Genomic DNA, 24,101 nt, shown 5'->3' with positions numbered 1-24,101 from the left:
TTTGAGAAATTCTAAATATTACCATTAACAGAACTTTCTTTCTTGGGCCCATAATTCCAGGTGTATATATATGGAAAAAGGCTTGTGTTTATCATCTGTAAAGAAGTTCTTGTCCTTTATTGCAGAGAGCCAAGTGTAATCACCATGAGAGGAAACGATCCAGTTGAGCAGCAGCCTTAGCAGGAAAGCTGACTGCCAGGTGCGTGAAGTGTAAGGATATCTGTGCTAGCTATGCACACACCAGGGGTTTGATTTGCATTAAAACAGTGCTGAGATGGAGGGAAAAGAATGAGAGAGAAGATAGGTAGGCACCTACACCACCACCACGTCTCTGCCTGCTGAAAAGGTTTGGATTTCACGGTAGAAACACAAATACAGCGTGAAGCTAAATAATTAAAGCCTGGCATTACAGACCAAAGTAATTTCTTGTTATCGGGGAAGCATTTTTTTGGTGTGTGTAACAAACAAACCTTATTTTGAAAAATTTTAAATGCGTTTCTGAGAGAAAATATCTCTTCTAGCGTTTGCAAAATTTCTATTACCCCAGGAAAAAAAAATATCCGACACCACTGAGCACATGGGCTTATCTGCAACCTAATACTGTTATTGTAAGGGTTTGTATAGCTCACTTCCTGCCTTTAGGCTTACACAACAGGATATTTAAATTACAAAGACAATGAAGAAACGAGGCAAAACGCTCTTGATATTAAAAATATTCTAGTTGCTTTACTGCTCTAATTCCCCATGAAGTGACTTGCAGATTTAATGAGTAAACATAAGGTCACTCTTAGAGTCTCACTTGCTAAACAAACTACAGGCAAATTAAAGGCAGCCAGCAGGCAGGTTCGGGGGTTTATCAGTTGTCCACTATCCTGTCAAAAACGTGTTACTTACTGTTATAATGCAGCCACTACCCCTTACTGCTGTTAACAGTCTGCCACTGTTTCCATTGTTAACTTGGTCTTCGGGGTTTAATATCTCACCTGTATCAAATTGCATCAGGTCGAAACTTGGCACACAGGTGTGTCTGGATGGTACTTTTTTTTATTTTTTTTTTAAACAACAAAATTAAATTGCATCAATGGGGCTCAGGAATACTTTTTTTCTTTACTTTCAGGCACTGTTTATTCACTTCCCAAATCTGAATACAAACAAAAGTTTAACTTTTCACTGAAAAAGCCCCTAAGTGTAATTCGATTGAACCATTAAATCTTTTGGTTCTTACTCAGTTTGCATTGATGAGGCTATTTTTATCCTAGAGGTCTTTATCTCAGTGAGCACTTCTCAGCTTATGCTTTCCTGATCTGCCACCTTGGAGTACTGAAAGAAACTAAATTAACCCATATTCAATTGCGATTAGACCCTTTTTTTGACTCTGGCTTGTCTCGGGACAGACTTTCTGTTCTATTCAAAGTATATTTGTTCTTTTTTAGCTGTGTGACAGCCTCTCTCTGATTGCACAGCCAACTCAAGGAAGGTGCAAAAACACTTTGGCAGGGATTGTTGGATGGATATAACCCTTGCTATGTGCTGTGTTAGGTAAAAATGCCAAAACACAATTCCAAACACAGGTACCATTCATAACTTGTGCCATGGTTTGCTCTGCTGGGGTCAAAAAAGGTCTGAGTATTTCATTACGACAGCAGTGAGCGCAGTTTTCTAAATGTACTGGCCCATTTTGCAGCTACAAAAAAATGAGGCTCAGAGAGAAAAACTGGCTTATGCGAACGGGGGGTTCCCCTCAAACCCAGTATATACAGCTGCAACAGGGGTCAGACCCGGCACAGCGCTTAGCGAGCACTGCGAGATGCGCTATTCCCACTTCCCATGCTGCAGCAGGCTGCAGGCGGTGCCCGGGGAGAGGGAACGTGGCGCGCTGTACCGCAGGTGGGTAGGTGCAGATGCAGCTGCAGCCAGCCAGCAATCACCTTGGATCAAGATCAGCCATGTCAGCTCTGCTGGGTGGCATGGTCCTTCCTCTCTACTCAGTCATCTGCTCAGCAGCGGGCTCTTCCACCGGGCCTGCCCCTGCACCGGGGACCCAAGCTGCTCAGGGTGATAAGAGGATAAGTCTTACACACCCTTGGTAAAGATTTAGTATCCACTTGCAAGCAACCGACCAAAATTCAACCTAGATTAATAGTTGGAGTTCTAAACCCGTTTTGCATTAGCGATGAAAAAAATGCGCTAGTATGTGGATGAATGTAACTCATTCATGGGTTCATGGGCCCAAAGGTCAGGGAGAGGAGGGCTCCACAATAGCTTTGATGGTTACATTCTTCCATTATATCTCTGATTAAGTGTAAAACTCACGGAATTTCCCATTAACTGTACATCTGAAGAAGCTGCTGAACGCACTTATGCACGTCCAGAGAAGCAGAACTTTGTTTAACTTCAGCTTATACAAACTAGTCACACATCCCCTTGCTTTTGATAAAGCAGAACAAGGACAGTAGGATTGTATGTGTGCTAAATAAATGGCATTAGATGAAGTAATGCCTTTTTTGGACATTTTCCACTTTGCAGTTGGAAGTCAGCAGGATCTGGAAAACCACATTTTTTTTTAAAATATGGTGGAAAATTATTAAATAAGAATGTTGTTGTTGTCAGTCTCTTGCATGCAAATCTTTCAGGGTCTAGAAATCACCGGTGAACTTTAGAGAGGATTCTACCCTTAATATGGACTAAACACGTTTGGTAGTCAAGGAGAAAACACTTGGCTACCAACCAAGCAAATACTTCCTTTTAAAAATGTTCTAGTGAGCAAGTGAAAAATGAGGTCATTCATGCAAATATCCCATTCACCGGCACTTTTTTTATAACCAGATTATGGCTACTGTGCCTGCCCTACAGCAGCGTGGTGTGGACTCTGAGCAGAAAACTCTTGAAAGTAAGCTAAGCAATATAGTTATATACTCCTTGCAGAGGCGCTTGTCAATGAAACGAGGATTGTGCTGAGGTACTGTCAATGCTCTGCCACGTTGCCTCTCCAAGAGGCAGAGGTGGGAACAGAGCAGGCTTTAGGAGCAGATGTTGAGCTGGGCAGTGGGGCAGGGGTCTGCAAAACCAGCCAGCTTTGTTCTGGGTTCCGTGGCAGAGCAACTCCTTGTGTCATGGTCGTGGTTGAGATATCACCGGCCACCCATTGCCGGTGCTTACGGCTGAGGGCAGCGGGGGGAACATGAGCTCTTCACACCAGTTTCCAGTCACCAACCTCACAGGGACTTGGCACTGGGACCACCGTAACGGTGGTTGGGGTTACACAGCAAGACAGTGCTGCTAGAGGGCTCCTGGCCTCTCTTCAGAGCCCCTTGACCCCTTGTTCCCATTTATGCCTTATGCTGTCTCTCCTGTCTGGACTATGGAACTATAGATGCATGTTAGGTCAGTCGCCGAATGGTGAACCCAACTCTCTTTAATTCTGTCAAACAAACAAACAAACAAACAGAAACTTTAGCTTTAGTGACCAGGCAGACACACCAAATGGGGTTGCCAGTACACACTCGTATGCATCTTTCTCCTCTGGAGAGATGAAACATTGGCTTGGACAACACTGACAGCATCATTCTGCAAGCGTTTTTGGCAGTGTTGTTACCACGCTTATTTTGCAATGTATTATTTTTATTACACCAAGTCCCACCAAAATAAATAGGATCCTGGACTCCTTAGATGATAGACGGATTTGGCATGAGATGTTCTAATGTCTGGGGGAAAACATGTGGCATATTACATGGCAACATACTTCATAGCAATATAAGTGTATATATATATATAAAAGTATATACATATATCTATAAATAAAAATGACTAACGGTACATCTTGTATTATGAGAGCATTGTCATACTAGTGATGTGAAGAGCAGATCTACTGCATTTGACTTTATTAAGCGTAACCCTTTTTATATAAAGTCCCTAGGAGCAAACAGGATGCCTGCACCATTGATATTAATGGGATCCTTTGCAATAAAAACAATACTCGGGAATCTTTTGCACAGTAGAAGGAATCTAAGAGTTTCTGGCATATGTGATAACTGCTTTATTGAGTGCGTACATCTCTGCTTTTGTCAGAGAAGCAAATGAAAATGTAAATAGAAGGAAAAAAACGAGATGAGCTATTGCTCCACAAGAACATTCAAAACGAAGAAATATCTCCCAATAGCCTGTTCATCTCTTTAGGAAGCGAGATAAGTGTTTTAGAATAAATGTGCTGCTCATTCCTGAACAAGGCAGCCACGTAGGGAGCTGCTTTAGTTTGGTTATTCTGCAAACAATTCCGATAGTAAAAGCTATGCCAGCCAGCGTCATCAGAGAGGAGGGGGGAGGCGGTCTTCGCTACATTAGGAACCTTTTGTTGGTCTGATATGGCTATATTCCCCGCCACACTGGTGTTCGGCTGGGTTTCCGTGATAAAACAGAAATCCAAATACCCCTTTCTGTCTGCTTGAAAGTTTGTTCTGATTTGAACAGAATTTGTGTACTTACTGGACAATTAAATAGTGTAGTTTAACACTTGGCCTTTTCTGTGCTCGTTTTAAAACACAGAGGGGGAAAAGCAAAGGGGATTATACTGTAGGAAACAGAGAAGCAAAAGTGCATGTTCAAAGTATGCTGCATATGACTAAAATATCTTCAAATCCTTGCCACAGAAGTTTCTCAAAACCTCGCCGTCTCTAAGTAAGGCCTTTGTTGACATGAGTGCCTCACTTGTTACTGAATGCTCCGGGTTTATTAGCTTTGGAGTTTAACAGGGGAAAAAGGCAAATGCCTCACAAAGTCTGTAGTGGACCAACTTCTCTTAACTCACTTCTGTCTTTCAAACCCATTGGAAGCAACAAACTAGAAGCCTGCTGCAATTTTTTCCTAAAAGTTAGGACAATTTTATGCCAACAATTTTATGCTAATAAACCTGGGCATTTGCTTCCTCCTCTTTCTCTCAGTAGAACAAATTCACTCAGTTGATTTGTGGATCCAAATGTAGAAAAGGGAGCCATGAATTTTTTGTGATTTATGGGGAAATTAAAAAAGTAGCCAATTTGGCATAAAAATGGTCAGGGAAGAAAAATGGTCTATCAGCAATGAAAGAAATAGTGGGAAGTTTTTGGAAGAGTTCCTGTTCTCAAAATAATTTTCTCCAGAATTGTGCATCTTTATTATGACTTATAGTGTTGCAAACTGCTGCATCTTCAGACGTAATTATTGTACTTCTACTCATTTTTAATTTATGCCGTTCAGAAATACAGGCTGAAACACATAGTTTTACAAGTAAGCAGATACACAGCGACATCTTAGATACCCACCCTGATCTAGTATTTCATGATTTGACTTCAAGAGGTGGGCAGTAGTATGCTAAAAAACAGGCAAATGCCACACAGTTGTGGTTTGAAAAAAAGTTTGGGAGCTTCTAAACCCAAAGTTTTTGTCTGGCTCGCTGAAAGGTTAGACGGCACTGGCAAACTTTTTCTCCAGCCTGTGAATGGATCTGTGTGGCCGGACCTCAGTACAGGTTGTAGCATCTCTGCAGTGAGATAATAAAATCTGGGATTTAGACTCGAAAGCATCTCTATTTCTTATTTGCGAGTTCTCATGTGCTTTCAGCAAAATAAATAGCTGATGCTGTTTAAGTTTTTCTGTTTCTTCTGTTGGTCGTCGTTGCAGATCCACATCCTAGTGCTTATGGCATATTATGTTACAGCCAACCAACTAACTTCCTCTTAAACATGTTACTTCTGCTCTGTTGCTCATGATATTGATGGCTATTTTGACCTTTGCAGTTCTCTAATTACTGAAGCCTTAAAATAGTACATGTCAGGTAAAATATTCTCTTTTTGAAGTTCTTTTTTCCTCGCATGCCTGAGCTGAAAGACCATATAAACCAAGATTATTCAAACACTTACACCACTGCACAGAATGTCAAGGGAAATTTTGTTAGTGAGAACAAGTGACTGTTTTGTTCCACTTTTACTTTTGAGGTATTTTTTACTCAGCAGAAGATAGTAAGTACATCAACGCATTTGCCATGCTGGTACAGAAATTGTTTAAAGCCTTCCCCTTGCTAAAATCCAGAAATTAACATTTGTGAAACTATTTTTCCTGTTTTCCTTTATTTCAAATTTGTGAAACATCACCAAATAACACACTGTTTTAGCTAGCAACCAGTTTCCCCAGTTTTATCCAGCGGCGCATTCGCTGTATCATCGGAGGTAATTTTTAGCTGTTGTACCTCTTTGTCTGGTCCAGTTAGAAAAAGCGCACAAGCACTCCAGTACTATCAGTTATGCTTGGAGGAACATAAGAAGGGTGAGGGGGAGGGGAGGTGACACAAACTCAGAAATAGCCTGTTTCTTTGCTTCGAGAGAGCGCAGCCCGCTAACAGCCAGGTCCAGCCTGCCAGAAAATCAGCCTACTGCAGTATTATGATCGGTAGACAGCATGAAAAAAACCCAGGCCACAGAAATATGCCCTCCCCAAAATCTCTTATATATATAAAAAAAATCTTTAAAAAGTGGCATCCTTATTGAATTTGTCTTCCTTTAAATTTTAAATTCTACATTTTGGCCTACTTCTTTTTTATTTCTGAACCTATTATGGGCCACATCTGTGGAAGTCTGTATCAGCTATTCTGAAACCAGCTGCTGCTGAGATTCTTTCAGCTAAGCTGAAATTAAGAACAGGTTTGTGGGCTCCCTACCTGCTGTGAAGCCGTGATGTAGTTTATAAAATTACATATGGGTGAGAAAATCTGACTGCCAGGGCTGGAAAAGTTGGTACTATATAGAGCATTTAGCATGAACCTAAAATAACCATGTACACTGAGGCTGTACTTACTTTGCAATATTAACTTTTTCTGCTCTCTTCCTTGATGTCATTGTAAAAGTGATGTTGAATAACTTTATGTAAAAAAACATGTGGGTTTGAGAGGATCAAAGCACAAAAATCAAAATTACGGTATATGCTAGCAACTGTGTTGACGGTAGGGGCAAATATGAAAGACAGCAGAGTTAAACATGTTGATTCTTCAAGAAATGTCTCTGAATTATTTCTGCCATAAGGAAAATCTCATTACATGCCAGAAACGAGATGATGGAGACAAACACCTATCATCTTTTGTTATTAAAGCAATTCCATTAATAACAAGGGGACGACTTGTATGAGCAGAAGGCAAAGAGGATATGACCACATCCTGACACCCCATACGATTTGTCATCAGATATGCCCCAGTCGCTTATTGCAGTTACATGTTAATAGATTCATCAGATCCCAAAATATGTGCAGCTCTCTAAATGGCAAATTATTTTCAAATCCGTTCACTAGATTTACACCTGACTAAATTGACGGGGTGCAAGAGCTTGACCTCAATCCGTACAGACCCAGAATACAGTGGCATGCAAAACTTTTCTGGGTCATGGTGTGTTTTCGTAGTACAAACTTTGGAAGCAGCCGGACACCGCAGAGCTCCTGAGGCACTTTAAAGAAGACAGAAAGATTTTTGTGGTGCACATGAGCAGTAGGTGTATTTTATCTAGGAGTATATGCTTGTTATTGATTGAAACCATTTTGTTACAGAGTGAAATTTGTGCCACTCACATAAACTCTGAAAACACACCACTGTTAGAATGGCCCATTTTAACTGGCGTCAGAAATGTTAGTTTCTTATAGAACAGCATCACTGGGAACATTTCTGTGCAGTGATCTGCAGATGTACACGGGTATTAAGAGCTGCCAGTGCCTTCCAGTTCGTAACTTCTGCACGTGCTCTTTGCATTTCCAAACACACCAAGAAAAAGTCTGGTTTAGAATGCGAAGTCTAATACAGGATTATTTGTCATCAGACTTTGTGTGCTCTTTATTTCTGACCCAAGCATGCTTTGAAAGCAAAACCTCTGGTTTAGATAAAGATCGATACATATTGTTTTATTGGCAAGACTGGAGATCCAACTATAAAGCTAAGGGCCGTGTTTAGAAAGGGTCGCTGAGAGGCAATTATGACAGGAGACCCCAAGGAAAATACTAGTCGGTGTCTTGACATGGAGAGACAGATCCCTCAGAAAAACTGAGAGCCGCAAAACGTCCTGGATTAGCATTATTTAGGTACATTCTCTAAATTTCAGGTAGATTTGTAACAATGAAAAACAGTCATCGGCGCAAAACCTGAGTAAGCATACAGCGACAGCTGAAGTGACTGACTCCCCTAGATTACGTATCACTGAATATATCTGTGGATGTGACATGTATACACACACACACACACACTCTCTCTCACATATACATAAAACGTAATCCAAACTCGGCTTGTTTGCCTGCCTTGAAGCATTTATACATCCTTTCAGCTTTGCTTTTACAGAGACGGCTTTTTTTTCTTGCTATTCTACGATGGTGTTTCTCGGGAACCTTTTCTTATCTAAACTTCCACCAATCATTCCTAAGGCTAAGTTATGCAGACAAGTCACCACACAGATTTTCATCAAAATGCCATTTTCTTTAACTTGAGAAAGCCTGGTCCCAAATGCTGAACAAATAATTTATTAGACCATAGCAAAAGTAAATAAATGTTTTCCTGCTCCAAGTATTTCATTAGCCAGAATTATTATACATGTGAGTCTATAAATAGCAAAACATGTATTGAGCCATTAATATCACTGACATTCTCATACGAAATACTGTAATTTAAAGAATTTGAAATGGGAGGACATCTCCTGGAAGATTTCTGGCAAAGATGAAATGGGTAAACAGCATCTGCAAACAGATTAATCACCCACGGTAATGGTACGTTACTAACAATTTGAAAATTAAGAATATCTTTGCTATCTTTCGGACTTCAATGATATTATGCAAATGTATTTTGCATATCTTTTAAGTTTATAAATTCTTATATTGTTCTGGTTTTGCTTTCAAAACACAGAAGCGCTGGACTCAGCAGAAGAAATGTGAGAAAATCTCCTATTTAAAATTACATGGACAGAGGAACTCTGCTAGTGACTTTCCGTGAAATTAATATACCGCTTGATTGTTTTTAAAGTCTCTGCATCTTCTGAATTTTTAATTGCCTTTCCATTAAAGTGGAGTACCCCTTACTTACGAAGCTTGAGATGGGTTCTCCAGTCCTTCCACCCCCGTAGCCTCAGTATCCTATTTGGTTAATGGGAACAAGGAGTGCAAGACTGGGCCCTGTGGAAGCAAATATGGAAAATATTAAGCATTTTAAGCATTACTCTATCAAGCAATAGAGCAAGCCCTGTGTGGTGTGTGCTCACGTTTTACTGTCTAAGGAAAAGAATCTACACAGACCATGAGAGAAAAGGAGTCGGTCTTAAAAAATCGCATTTTTAGGTAGAGGAGTTGGGAAGTCACATGCACCTTTCATTGCTCTGACTTGTCAATTTTCACCATATGGAAATTATTAGCTTAATACTGTAGTTCTAAATACTGCCTAGGAATGCTGATTTATAATAGATTTCTTGCTCTTTGTGTAAAAAACTGCTAAACTACTATATAAACTGTGATTAGAGAATCTACACTCTTGTGCTGCAGGCGTGTGCCTGGGGTGAACTCTTCAAGCTCAGAGAGGTGACATCTGCTCCAGTCCACTCGCAGGTAAATCTGGCATCAGTGAACTTAGAATTCCCACAAAATGCTTCAAGTCTGGAGTCGTTGGGAACACAATTTGGCCTGTGATTGGAAAAGCGTGCAGGAAAGATGCTGATGCATAAGAAACAAAATCCAGACATTCCAGATACATTATTTACTATTGAGGCATTTAACAACACTGCCTCAATGTAATGAAGCTGCCTTTGAAGGACGGGCAAAGTGCGTTTTTTAAAGCGTGTCCTCTCCGTGTTTTGACCAGCTGCTGTGCACGTCCGATAATTTTTTTTTTCCCTGTGAATTAGAATTATATTTGATTGTCCCAAATACATCCCACTCAGGCATTCATGCTGAAAGCAGCAACAATTGTCAATGACCTTTAACACGCCTGCTATTCAAATTAGTGCAGATCATTAATCACACATAGCTTACATTTTATGATTCGTGTATCCTTCATTACCAACTTTCCCCCTCGCTCGCAGCCCCCCACCCCCGCCCCTTTCCTTTATTCCGAGGGTTCTGGTAATAAGCGCTGGAATGGGCAGGATTTAGAGCCTCCCGCCCCCCCGCCCCAATTTTGTTTTCTGCTCGTTGCCAGCGGTGCGGGAGCAGTTTGCGTCCCAAGTGCAAGGGGGAGCGGGAGGGCAGCGCGGGGGGGGGGCGGCCCCAGCGGGGGGGCTGGGAGCCGGGGGGCTCGGAGCCGGGGTGCCCGGGGGTGGGGGCGGCTCCACCGGCCCGCGGCGGCGGCGGCCCCAGGGCGCTCCGAGGCGTTGAGATAACACCGACCCTTCGTCAAAAGTCCTCCTTGTCAATTCTACGTCATCGCACATTACGAGACAAAGAAAGAAAGAGAAAAAAAAAAAAAAAAACCCGCCTCCACACCCTTGATGTCTAGTACCGAGCTTCGGCAGATTAAATTCGGCTTTCCAGCCGAGACTAAACATACTCCCCTCGCCCGTGGCACACATATTTGGCGTGATTAAACTGAGCTTCGCAAACACGCAGGAAAGCAAGGACTGAACTTTTCAGACGCAGGAGCGATGCTGCTTTTTTTGTTGTTTTTTTTTTTTTTTATTTATTATTTTTTTTATTTTAAAAGCCATATGGCACATTGATTTGTTCGGAGGTCTTTCAACTTCCCCGGCGTGGCTGTTGAACAGTATTCCTCTTTGATCTTGATTGAGGACTTTAATGTTGTTGTTTCTGTGCATTTCAATAGATCCATAAATACTTTACCAGCGGAATTTGTCACCCCCCAAAAAAAACAAAACAAAAAAAAGTTTCTAATAGAAATGCATCTGGGGCAACTCCAGCCCGCACCTTTCGCGGCGGAGGTACGTGGGAACCGGGCCGGCGGTGGGCAGGAACGCGACTCCGCGCCCGCACAACGCGGCGCCCGGCCTCCCCCCGCTCCCGCAGCGCCCGGCGGGGCCCCGGCGCCCCGCGCCCCAACTTTGCGCCGCGCAGACAATAGCGGCCGCCGTGCGGCCCCGCACCGGGCAGACCGCGGGCTGCGGCCGCCGGGGGACGCGCGGCGGCGGCGGGGCGGGCGGGGCGCGGCGGGCGCGGCGCGCGGGCGCGGCGGGCGGGGGCGGCGCGCGGGCGTGGGGCGCGGCGGGGGCCGGCGGGCCGCCCCCGCCCGCGCCAGTGGAGCCGCTCGGCGGATCATGTGCAGCGCTCCGCTCGCATGCGGCGCATGGTTTCACCTTCAGGGCGGCGGGTGGCTCGGCGCACCCTTCCCCGAGCGCGGCCGCCGGCAGCGGAGGAGGTGAGGGGCGGCGGGGCGGGGGGCTGGCCCGGCGGGCGGGGGTCCTCGGGCTGCGCCCCTGGGGGAAAAAAAACTTCGCGCCCCCCCCCCCCCCCCGCCTTCGGGAATGGGGACTGGCCCCCCCCGGTCATCGGAGCGGCCCCAAAATGGTAACTTTGCGCTGTTTCGCGAGGAGGAGGAGGAGGTCGAGGTCGGCTTTACTGCAGTGGTGGTGCCGGGGGGGCCGGCGGGCGCGGGGGGCCTTTTGGCTTTGTACGCTCCGTCAGGGGCGGGGGGGGGCGGACTGCGATATTAATCCATTAGGAAACAAAGAACAAATTGCCTCACTTTAAAGTAAAATGCTTCGGCTAATGAAGGTGGGTGCTGGGTCTTTGAGCCCCGAGTAGCCACTTAAATTATTAAGTGGGTTTTTTGCTCTCTACTCCCCCCCCCCCCCCGATAGCGTTGCTTCGGCGTCAGCGTGAAATGCGCGGTGTCCGTCCGTGTCCCCCCCCCCCCCTTGTTTTTGAGTTGCTCGCCGCTCCGCTGCTCGCCGATCGCTGCGTGATCCCCGTTACAGAAGTACACAGTTTATCAAAGGAAGTTGGGGGTGGGCGGGCAGAGAAAACAATTATGCCCATATAGACAGCGAGAAGGGCTCGAAGGACAATGTCTCCGGAGCGATTATTTCCAGAAGAGGAAAATAGCCCGTTTGATGCGGGTGGGGTGGGGAGAGAGGCAGGGAGTTTAATGTATATGTAAAAAAAAAAGGGGGGGGGGTATCGAGGGGAGGGAAGTGGAAGGAGGGAGGGGGAGAAAAGAAGAATAGAAATAATGCAGTTCCAGACATTTTGTGCTATAAAAGCTTTCCTCCTCCTCGTCCCTCCCTCCCTCCCCCCGCTACTATCTTCGGTGATAATTAGCATAGCGCCTAGTCGCGATCCTAATGCGAATTAAGTACTTGGGCAAGTTGAGGAAAGTTTGGATGGGTAAACTTTGCTATAAGGGAACAAGGTGGGGTGTTAAAATAGGCAGTACGTGTGGGGAGGCGTGCGGGGCATGACAGCCGGCCGTTGTTTTTCCCCTCAAACCAGCTAACCTCTGCAATTAACTGCTGGAGACAAACCCTGTGTTTTAAGCCGAAAAGTGTCGGTTTGGAGTCAGCACCATTTATTAGGAGCGTTAATAAGCTGCCAGCATCAGACAGGGATCTTCTGGGGAACGCGCATTGTGTGTGCCCACAGCTTATCCTTTACATTACCCCTATAGATACGGTGGCGCTCGGGCACTGGACGTGCAAATATAATTTCGCTCGGACTGCTTTCTAAACATTAATTCTGGTATTTATTTAATCCAGATGCAGGGTTCCCCTCCCCTCCCCCCCCCCCCATTTGCTGCCTTATTGTTGGTTTACATTTTCTGAAAAGGCGACTGGTGTAACCTGTGGAATTTGAAATGCAAATAAAAGCCTGTGGGAGTTGAGGCAGAACAAATCAGCATTTATAAAGTGAAAAAGATTTAATGTCTTTGAAACCATTGCGAGTTTTTTTTTTTTAAGACCTGGATCGTGACGTCAAGTCGTTTGGGAAAATTTTTAAAAAATATTATTTTTTTTAATGTCTGAAACGCGGGTATGCGAAGTGCTTACAGGAAAAACAGATTACAAGATTAACATCTGTTAACATGATCGTTTATCTCCAGCCAAAAATAGGTCAGTCCTTTCTTAAGGAAACACGATTGCTGGGCGCATGATTAAATAATGAAATTAGGCTGGTGAGTTCATAAATGAGACACTGTGCCGACGCGCGCTGGGATCCGACCTGTGACAAAAATACGTAATTCGGGGTCCGCGGGCGAGCGGTGCGAGGTCAAAGTCCCTTTCTGGGGAGAGGCGCAACTTCCCCCGCGCCCCCCCCCCGCCGGGCGTTCCTCGCCGCCCCCCGCTCGCCCCAGGCCACCGGCAGCGCCCGCCCGGCCGCGGAGCCCAACTCTTCCCCGGCGAGTGGAGAAGTTTCCGCGGCAGGGAGGGGCGCGGGGTGCCGCGGCCGGGGGGGCCGGGGCCGGCTCGGCGCGGAGCCCCCGCCCGCTGCTGGTGCGCGCCCCGCCCCGCAGGGGCGGCCCCGGCCCCGCCCCCCGCCGCCGCCCGGCCCGGCCCGGCCCCGCTCCGGGGTGTCGGGGCGCGGCGGGGTGGGACGAGGAGCTGCCGCGCCGCTGCCCGTAGCCTCTGCCCGGGGGGCGCACCCTCCGCCCCAGCCTCGCTGTTCGCATCCCCCCGCCGCTTCCCCCCGGGTGGTGGGGTTGGGTGAGTTGGGCTTTTCTTGGAAGTGGATGCAAAAGTGCTCTCACGAAAAATTTTCTCGGGATTTTCTTTTTTTTTTTTTTTTTTTTGAAGTTGGTTTGCTGATTCTGCGGGCAGGTCGCAGCTCTTCAAAACTATGGCCTGGCGGCTGTGCTCTGGCCTGGTTCCTTGGCGGCTGGGGAGAGGTCCCAGCAGCCTGCCCCGCAAAGGGCTGCTGCGCTTTGGCCCCGTGCCACGGACTTTATTTCATGCTTGCTGCACTAAATGAGTTAACAGCCAAAGGGTTTTTCATTAACTCGACTTGGCAACCGTGTATTTCGTTGGCTCCCCCCCGCACCCCCCCTCCCCCCAAAAAAGAAAAGAGGAAAGCATAATTTTAAACAGAAGTTGAACGGCATAAGGTGGATTGGTTTGGGGGTGTGTGTATGTTTCTCAGGATCTTGTCGGATTTCCTTTGTGCCCCCCTTCCCATCCGTGGCGTGTAGGTGGCGGGGTCTGCGTGCCTTGATGTGTGACCGTTGTTTTCCCACAGCGTGGTAAGGCCCTGTGCGGGAGGGGACCAAGCGGGAGGATGCTGACCCTGAGGGAGGGGCAGTGACCTGCAGCTGCTTCTCCTTTATCTGCCCCTCAGCCCTGCGGGGGTGTGTGTGTGCGCGTGTGGATGGGGCCCAAGGGTGTGTGTGGACATGCTGGGGGGCACGCTGTTGCACGTAGGGCAGGTGCATGTGGGGCTGGGAGGGGTGATGGTGGTGGTGCAAGCGGGACAGGTGTGTGTGCACGTGTGCAAGGCCAGGGATGGGGTATGTTGCATCGCTGCAGGTGAGCCAGATGTGTGTGCCTGCAGGTCCTGCTGGGTATGGCGGGGGCCAGGTACACATGTGCACGCCGGGATGGGGCTTCCCTGGCTGCAGGTGTGTATCCACTCGTACAGGAGCAGGGGGTGCTTTGTTGAGGCAGGTGCATACCTGTATTCATCAATGTGCCACATCAAGTGTGTGGTGCTGGGCCTGTGTCCCACGCATGGGTGTGGGTGGTAGTGGGCGCTGGATGCAGCTGCACGCCAGCTCCTCTGGTGTCGTCCCCCCCCCCGCCCCGCTTTTGTCCCCCAGGCTGGCTGCTGCTAGCAGGCCAAAAATAACTGTATTGCAAGAGGTGTTGGGTCTTCTGGGGGGAGAGTGGCACCTGGGAGGAGTGGTGGTGGTGATGGGAGCAAAAGTTTTACTGAGGCAGGGAGTATTTTGGGGAGGTTTGCTGCTGTAGTTTTGTCTGCGGCAGCTGGCCGGGACAAGTTGTCTCTCGGTGAGTGCTGCTGCTTGGTTTCCTGCTGGCATGTCCTTCACCTCTGTCACAGCAAACCCATGGCTGGCTGGCCTGGTCCTGTGCTGCTCTGTGCACCCACCATGGTTTTCGGAGCTTTCCCCCAGTAAAACTGGAAGCTGAAGTTGTGTCGGAGCACCTGTGGTGTGGTGGTTATTGCAGTGCAGTTACTCCAGGAGATGTCTTTAGTTTCACAGTAGAGTAGCTGCTATAGCCATTTTGAATGAGCTCTGTACAATAAAGTGATTTGTGTGGAGCTTTGTGTTACTGGTGCGGTGTGCACCTTTACTAGCTCCTGGCATAAAATATTTTTTAGATATCTCTAAAAATTCTTGCCTGGGATTTGTTTTCAGGCCTTCAGTTCCTGTAAGACTGAGTGGTGTTGAGGTGACGTGTAGTTAGTGATAAGTAACGGTGTGGTCTGTGTGGACAATAGGGCATTATAACCCCCTTCTACACTGTTAGTTTAATACACAGAGAGAATGCTTGCAAAAGAAGAAAAGAGAAAAAATTAACACCAGTGAGAATAACATTGTCTTAAGGAATGATCCAAAACATGTTTAAAGAGAGGAATGGTATTTGTTAGCGCTGCTCCTATCTGAGCTCAGCGCGACCTTCAAAATTGCTCTAGGCGACTAAAACAATATGCGTCAGGAGCTGCGTGCAGTCCACCACAACTACTCTCTGCACCATAGAAAATAAAACCGTTTACAGCACTAAGGTGAAAGTACCTATTGTTATTTGCAAGTGACCTCAGTGACGGTATGGCTGGCTGGAATGGAGCAACAGCAGTGACACTCGATTTCTGTAGATTAAAGTTTTTCCTGTGACAGTGACTAATGTCATTGCTTTAAAAATTAGGTTCATGGTATGTTTTTATAGTTGGTGATAGTACCGTGCTGTCACCAAGATTTAATAATAGCAATTCTCGGTACAGAAGTACTCAATGAAGGGGTTGAAAATGATTATGCCATCGCTCTGAATCTCTGCCTGTTGAACTGCCCATAAGTACAGCCATCCTTCATTTTATCAGAGGAAGATGTGTATGTCTTAACACTATAGATCTGCTTTGGAAGCAGGGACGTTTGCTTCAGTTGACTGACAAAAGGGTAAAATGCACCTTGCTGTGGGTGCTTGTGTAGCTGGTAGGGGAGGGGACAGGCTGGGAGTGTGTCAACCGATGAATGATGTAGTCACCAACTCTTGCAAACTTTAGGTAGTCTGTTTATTTGGGTATTTTTTTTAAGGTCTTTACATACAGGTGGCTACCAACAGAGTTATCTACAGTTATTTGTGATCTTAACTGCTGAATTTTATACTGAGGTTTTATCTAATGGAGGGCATCTGTATTCAGTGTGATCCAAAACCTGTTAACTTTGAAAGGCCTCACTTCTGTGAAGGCTTACATTCATGCCAAGTACTTCCAGGACTTCTCTAGAATTCCATAGACTATGCAAAATGAGCCAGTGCATAGGCTTTTGTGAGACCAGTGATGAAGGCTGTATGCGTGTACTCCAACTGGAAAGCTGGGTTTGACTATGTTGTTTCTTAAAGACATCAAAATAGAAAGCTGAAATACAGTGATTGTGTTTTGCAGGAAGCAACTTGTCTGAGCTTGCAGATTTTACAAGTAAAATGTGCCTGTTTTTGAGACACAAGTATGAATTTGCAGATACCCATTCAGGTTTAAAAGGTATGTATTAGCTTTCTGTGCAGAAAGGGGAAATGGACTATTACTGTTTTTCATAGCTGTGTGATGTTCCTCAGTTGGGCAAGAGCATGCACAAACATCCTATAAATTGCCTTGTTGCTTGTGAGCTCAGTGCTGTCCCCTAATAAGCACGCCTGCCACTCCCATTGACTGCTGGGAGGTACATGAGGTTGTCTCTGGGTGGAATTAAACTTTTGTAGGCGAGTCTGAAATCTTTAACAATATCGGCAGTTAATCAGCTAAAACTTATTACAGTGGTGGGTTTTTTTTTTGCTTTTTTCTGCAGCCATAGAATTATCCAGATAATTAATCACTGCATGGCCAAAAAAACCAAACACCAAACCCCCAGAAAAAAAGTCACGTTTATTTGATTAGATATCTGCAAAATAAATGTTTGAACCGTGGAGCAACATTGCTTTTTCAAAGCAGGCATCTTATGTGCTGCAGATGTTTATGCACTTCAGTGCTAGGATAAAACTGTTCTGACTCAGTCACTGAAGGTAAAATTCTATTTTTCAGTTACCCAGTGTAATTGCATAATAACTCTGGGCATCATCAGTACGATACTTGGGAGTTAGAAGGACTTAACAGCAGTATTTCTTGATTGACACGTCTGTGTTAAAAGTGAGACTTCCTTTCCTTTTCCAGCAGGAGCAGTCCTAGTAAATATTACGATAGTGAGCCCGCATCAAGACATGCTTGTGGATTATGGTCCAGGTAGTTAACATTGCCATGGCTTTCATTAGGATGATGACTTCATTGCAGATGTTTACTTTCATTACCTAACTGTTAGTCAGCAAATGCTTGGTCTCTTGATCTGCTGAACCTGCTTTGCTATTTGAAGCCAATGAGCTCTGGTTTTATGTTTTTGTTTTTTTTTTTTTTTTTTTTTTTTTTCCTGATGCGATGATTACTCAATCTTGATTATTCATTTTTTTGATGTTGTTTACATCTTGGTTATCTGTAGAGGCCCGTCAACGTTGTTACACACTTCATGTTAGCAGTTTCTCCTTGCGTTCCTGAAACTGCATTACAGCAACAGTACTTATGCAAACGGACTCGGGGCATTAAGCATATGTTCTGAGCTTAAATTAGTGTGTGGATTGACAATGCTTGCATCTCTTAAGTTGCTGCCAAACTATTTATTGCTTAATAAGTTCTAGCAGGTATTTTATAGCAGTAGCACACGGCTGCTGTAAGATAATTCGTTTGTTTACCGCTCCCAAGTTGTGAGCTAACATTGCAAATAGTGCCTGTTGCAGGGACACTGGGACGGTGGCTGTTGACGTGGTGTGTTGTTAATGAAGGCACTGGTCTAAACTGTTTAAAGTCAAATGTTGTGGAGGAAGAGAGGCTTTCTACTGTGGATTCAGAACTACTTATGTTCTGATGACTACTTAAAATCCATTTTTGCTAACCTTTCATTAAAGTGATTGCTTATGGAAAATAATTTAATTTGTATCGGCAGGATATTACGTAGCTTAACGCTTGTTCACCAAAATCCAGCTTTCCTTATGGCTGTTGCAGAAGCCATAGGCCTGGCGTTGCTGTTGTACAGTCGTGGTAAACCCAAGGTAACTTTAGCAGCGTGGCACTGTACTTACAAGGCTGTGTGTGGGGATGAATTTAGCACACAGCACTTAGCTCCTAATTAAAGCTTATAGTATTACATCCGTAATCAGGACACTCTTAGAATCTCTAAAGAAATTAGTTTTTTCTTTGTTTACTCTTCTCCCTTTTCTTTCTTGCCATCTTGCTGTATGGTGTCAGGAGCTTGCTCCTCTGTATTGCTGTCATGTTTACTCCCAAAGGAAATGTTTTCCAGCAGTGTACTCCAAATTGCAAAGTAGAATAATTTCGTGGCTCCCGAAATCTTTAAGGTCAGTTTCTGGAACCATCTAGCTTTTAATCTTCTTTTCAAAGTAAAACAGAAACTACAAAGCATATGTAATTACAATTTGTAGCTATTTTTAGATTCCTGACATGTTTCCTTTATAGTATAATGATAAAAACAAATACTCAGCACAGAGGCTAGACAGACAATTTTCAAACCAACAGCATCTGCTCCAGCTACCCTGCATGTATTTCGTACATATTTGCTTTGGTCCTTTTATTTTTTTATTGGTTTTGGTTTTTTTTGTTAGTGTACTGAAACTGTGTATTTCAGTATATGACTGGGGGTTGCAGAGAAAATGAGAGCTCTGTCTATCGGGCAGGTCCTGTTGGGAGTGTTTGCTGAAAATCGGGTCATGTATCAGTGAGTTTTAATGTATACACACGCGCATGCTTTGCCTTTCTGGCAGGTAAAATCAAGAATGGTGAGTTGGCTTGTCACTATTTTTACACTGCCTAGAAATGTTTGTATTGGCTTATTACAGGGACTTAATAGTAATTTTTCCTTGTCTTTTTAAAAAAGATAGTGAGCAGTGAAGTGGCATTAGTTTTCAGTAAAGAAAGAGAGGCTGGTGGAAATTGAGGTTTTCTGGTCACAATTGTAACCTTGTTTTAAAATAATCACATTTGTTTATGTAAAAATAGATTTGGGAAAGAAATTAGCCGTGTTCTTTGTTTTTAAAAGGGTAACGTGTGTGTACTCACCATATGGCAGCATTTAACCCATATTATATGAAATGACAACAAGTCACATTTATGCTCTGATTTATTTCAGTGATTCAGAATGTTCTTTTTCTGAAATGTACAATGAATGATGCATTTAAGGTTGTGCAATGTAACTGTGTCTTTAGCTGTTTTGCCTCATTGTTCTAATGATATTGGGTTCATGAGTAAGCAAAATTTTTTTTTTTTTCCTTCTGAAATAATTTCCTTAAGAAATAATTGGTCTCTGAATGCTGAAATAATTCGAGGGAAGAGTTACGAACAATAGCTGGTGACATGGTGCGTTGTATAAGATTGCAGGGCGAGGTGTTACGGTCTCTGCTGGCTGAAACTAGAGCTGCTCCTTTGATGGTTGAGGATGTGCTTGGGAAGACTTTCTCCCTTGCTCTTGCTCCAGTCTTTGCACAGAGGTTTCTTAGTTGTCTATTTTAATGGATGCATTCTGGCTTCCCTTGCGGTAGACTGAGAGGCACCTGTATTCATGAGCTGGTACCAGTATTGGCAGCCATAAGTATGATAAAACCATGAATCAGGCAGCTTAAGGTATTGACTTAAACTATGCAATTAGGGAAATAAGATCTCTTATTTTCTCTTCGGATTTGGAGCCCCTGGGAGTTGTATTTTTAGGCTCTCTTTCCCCTTGCCATCCTAGCCATGTGTATCTTTAGGGTTTTGGGAGGTGGGGCTCTACTCGGAACTCCCAAGGCGTGTGGTAAATAGGAGTTAGCCCCATACAGTGTGTCGCATGAGAACTTCCGAAAGTCGGTGGCACTCCTCGGGGAGGTACCAGTTGCTCACCATCTGTCTCTTAAAGTCATTTCTTTTAACCTTGGAATACAGAAATATTTCAACAAGGTTATTCACATGTCTGTGTGAAGTATCTATAAGCGTACCAGAAAACTGCTAAGCTTCTAATTTCAACGTGGTGTTTGAATACTAATGTATACCAATTAGGAATGGCTGATGTTGTAATTTGTAGAAGTTGAAAGGAGCATTAAACACCACCCTTCCAAAACTAAATACAGCTTTTCCTCCTGTGTGTAGCTGCTTACATGAAACCAAGGGTCTGTGTTCCAGATTGTTATGATGGCACGCTGATACATCCTTGAATAAACTACCAGTCTCACGTAGTATCACATCAGCCCCTTTGTAACAGCCTGTGTGTAACTGTACCTTTAGCTGATTAACACAATACTTTCTTGATACTGTTTTTATGACTCTGTGAATGCTTATTTGAAGACCATTTTTAGAGAAGGGTTTTCATCGCTACTGAGAAAAGCTGTACAAAATCTATAAATACTTTAATTAGATTTGCTCTCTTTTTTTTCTTTTCTTTCCCCCCAGATAAATTTTACTTCTGTAATTAATGCTGTGATCTTCAATGCATAATTTATATTGACATTAATAATGATACTTGGAGAATCAAGTTTGAGAAAACGTGACAATTCATGTTGATAACCCCGGTCCCATTAAATTTGAACAGATTTTAGTAGAGCGAGCCATGACTGTTAGTGGTATGATGAAATAACCTACTTCTCATTGTGGCAGGCCTATTGGAGAGTTCATCTTATTGTGAATGGTACATACCAGGTGTCAAGTGACATGCCAGACACACAGCTTTGCTTCTGAATGACTCCTTCCAATTAGAAAGTAATGGCTTTAACGGGATCAACACAGTAATCGGAGTCCCTCAGTTCTTCAGTGCCAGGCGGTGTGTATTTGCAAATGTTAGTTATTTATCTGCTTCTCATTTTGCTGCAAAATTATTGGTAACCTTGGGTAAATTGGGGGGTGGGGTGGGTGGGAATACTATGTGGAAATCGTGGGATTAATGGTTTAGCAGTCAGGATTAAAAATAGTCTCAGCAAATTACCCTGTTGATACTGGAGCCAGAATCTGTTAATGGGGTTACAAGCAGATTGGTTTATCAGTCATTTATTTTCTAGGTTGATTAGGGATTATAGGTTGCCATGTATTTGTATCACAAAAGTAAGCAGTGCAAAAAGCAAGGATTGCTAATATTTCACTTCAGTGTCATGCACTTAAAAGGAGTGTATCTGGAGCTCAGAACTATCTTCTAGGCTGTGGGCAGCCTTTTTCCTCAGATTTTGATGCTCTTGAGGTGGATGTCTAAGTAGCTTGGGTATTGTAAAGGGGTGGCTTGGCTTGTTAGAAGTCTGAAAAACAGTGAAAGCACCAAGGTAATCTGTGAAATTCATGCAGGCCACTAAGCACAAAACTTTAAATGCTTGTTACTGAACTGTCTGCTGTTTCATCTCCTATTTCAGTGCAAAAGCTACAGCATTTTTAAGTCACAATAATGTGTATGATGTGCAACCTGAGCAACAGGCTGATGACTTCTGTGTGTCCTGTTCTAACCTGCAAAGAAATTGTCTCTGTGTGTACCCCTGCATAGTGGAATCTTTCAACTGCCACCTGTATGTTGCAGGTCACACGTTTGTACCTAAGCTAGGCATAGCATTGCGAAGCAGGGTGTTCCCCTCTAGATGAGAGCCATGATGGAGATGGAGTCCTTCAGATATTACTCTTACCTTCTGCTGTCTAGCTCAGGAGACACTGTGATTTTCACACTCTTTCCTACCTTGTCCTGGTGTACAGCTTAAGATAATCTAGTGATATTTATTGGCTTTTCAGTACTTGCCAAGTGAAATGCAATGAAGTGGCAGGTGAAGATTTCTGCAACTTTTTAGCTAGATTTAGAGCACTGAAGAAGATTGATGGAGAGACTCGTAACTGTTTTTGCTTCCTTGGCTCTGACAGAAGAGAATGGGGAGAACAAGAAGTTTAAGAAGAGAAATGCCAACCTGGTTTGAGAGAGGAATGGATGGTACTAGCTAAAGAGGAACCCACTGGGGACCAGGTGGTCCCCAGTGGTATGGTAGGCAGAGGAAAGGGAAGGAAATGGGGTCCTTGAGATGTAAGTAATCAGGCTAATTCCTTACCCTTCTAAAGCCCAGGTCCTCTTCCCCCCTTTCAAAAATCTTGTCCAAGCCTCCTGCGGGCTCCAACGCTGGTGCCCAGGCATCAAGGCGTGTATCACTAGACTGAAGGGGAAGGCTGTCCTTTTAACATGGCTCTTTTGTATGTGAGTTTTGTGCTCCCAGAGCATGGGAGATGGGGGAGAGAGTGTAATGGACACGGTGAGGGATGAGCAGCCCAGGGCAGTGGCAGGATCAAGAAACTTGTCTGAGGTTTTGGTTTGAGTCCTCTCTCTTACAGGTTATTGTGCAGACCAGTGCAGGTTACTCTGCAGAGTGTAGGGACCCCTTCAACGGTCCTGCTGGCTCAGTAGGTTCGGGAACGCTGCCCTCTCAGTTGGTACTACCTCTGCACAGGGGAAAAAAAAAAAAACCAACATCACTCGGGAGAGTTTCTGTCCTCTGTTGTCCCCATGGGAGAGGACACATTCTTTCTTAAACTAAACTCTCTTCAACGTTTAAGAAAAAGGACAAGGTGATGAAAAGTGTGAGTGTGACAACTCAGATGATGCTAGATGTAAAAAAGATTTTTTCTGTTCTTACAAACCCAGTTTATTCTGCTTTGTTCAGTGTATTTTACACTTTGGAGAACAGAACAGTATTTGAAGGCCTGAAATCTCAGTTTCTCACTGTAATACAGAAAATGAAGTTTTCAGTTTGTGAATTTTTTCAGTAATTTCCTGAAAAAATGTCTGTGTAGGGGTATATGAATGTGGAAAAGATAGATGAAAAATGATTTTGCAGAGGAGCAATAAAAATGCTCTTCACACAGCTATCCCTTCTTTACTTCTGTGATGTTAAGGGTCTAGTAGATTTTGACTAGCCTAACTCATGAGTTTCCTCATGGAGTCTTACAGCAGCTCTGCCATAGTTCATTGAAGACCAGGTACCCAGAGTTACTCTGTGTAATTCTGCCCACTAGCTTACACCTTGTGTTTGGGATAGTGGAGCTGTGCAAAGACGAGCTCATTGACTTGTAAAGATCTCTCACGTTTCACAGGTGGCATCAGCGTTTACATGGGCAGAGGCAGTGAGGGAGATGGTACAGGCCGCAAAAGAGGAAGACACAGGGTATGAGGAGCTGAACACAGCCTTAAAGGAAGGGAGAATGTAACAAGACCGTGCAGAAATAAGGGAGGAGAAAATGGGTGTTTGGAGGAGCTGTGGAGGTCCATGAAGACTGTTGAAGGTGGAGAACTGGTTTCCCCTGTACCTAGGGACACTGGGTTTCGGTAGGTGAGTGTCTTTTGTTTCCTCAGGAATCTGTGGTTATCTGTGTAACTAGTAGAAGGGTTGTTGCCCCTTAGTACTATTTTTTCTTCGTGAGTGGTGAGATTGATGTGGCAGCTGGAGCTCCCCCAGTCCTTGTGTCCCTCTACAGTGTTGCTGGATGCCATTGTCTGGGATGGGTAACGTGGTCTAACTGGGATCTCATTTATTTCCCATGTCAGTGGCCTGCTGGGTGGTCTCTGCCATCCTGCAGCAGCACAAGGGGGAGACAGGAGTGTTCAGAGCTGTGTAGGAGCAAGATTTGGAGATACCTGGTGCCTAGCATGTGCAGTCCTGCTCCATCACCATGGGTACTGGGAAAAATTACAGTGCAGATAATGGTGGTGGTGGTTATGGAGACGAGATGTTAAGCAGAAGAAGAGGAGGTTGGCCAAGCACATGTGTTCGCATGTGTGTGAAGTAACTGATTTTTTTCTTTTGTGTAGTTACTTTAAGGGACTTAAGACTTGGTTCTCACTGTACAAATCACTGTTTATGGTAGCCCCTTCTTGCGCCTCTTGTCCCCCTGATCTACTTTGCTCTGCAGTCCCCGTTGCCTGG

At 44.5% G+C, this 24,101-nt stretch overlaps 1 protein-coding gene across 6 annotated transcripts in view; it reads left to right on the top strand.

Moving 5' to 3' along the window:
- The first annotated feature begins 3,412 nt into the window (after nucleotides 1-3,412).
- The window catches only part of ZNF516 (zinc finger protein 516), a 169,405-nt gene continuing 148,716 nt past the window's right edge, over nucleotides 3,413-24,101 (top strand). For 3 of the 6 annotated variants that reach the window (XM_080378492.1, XM_080378490.1, XM_080378491.1), the window contains exon 1: nucleotides 10,263-11,350. The gene's annotated coding sequence lies outside the window, so the exon portion shown is untranslated. Of the gene's footprint in view, nucleotides 11,351-24,101 lie in introns of all 6 variants that reach the window. The other 3 variants (XM_080378488.1, XM_080378489.1, XM_080378493.1) reach the window with 3 other exon arrangements.

This window comes from Falco punctatus, assembly GCF_963210335.1.
Source record: "Falco punctatus genome assembly, chromosome: 3".
Classification (NCBI taxonomy): domain Eukaryota; kingdom Metazoa; phylum Chordata; class Aves; order Falconiformes; family Falconidae; genus Falco; species Falco punctatus.
Note: the sequence above shows the minus strand (reverse complement) of the source record. Positions and strands in the feature narration are given on the sequence as shown.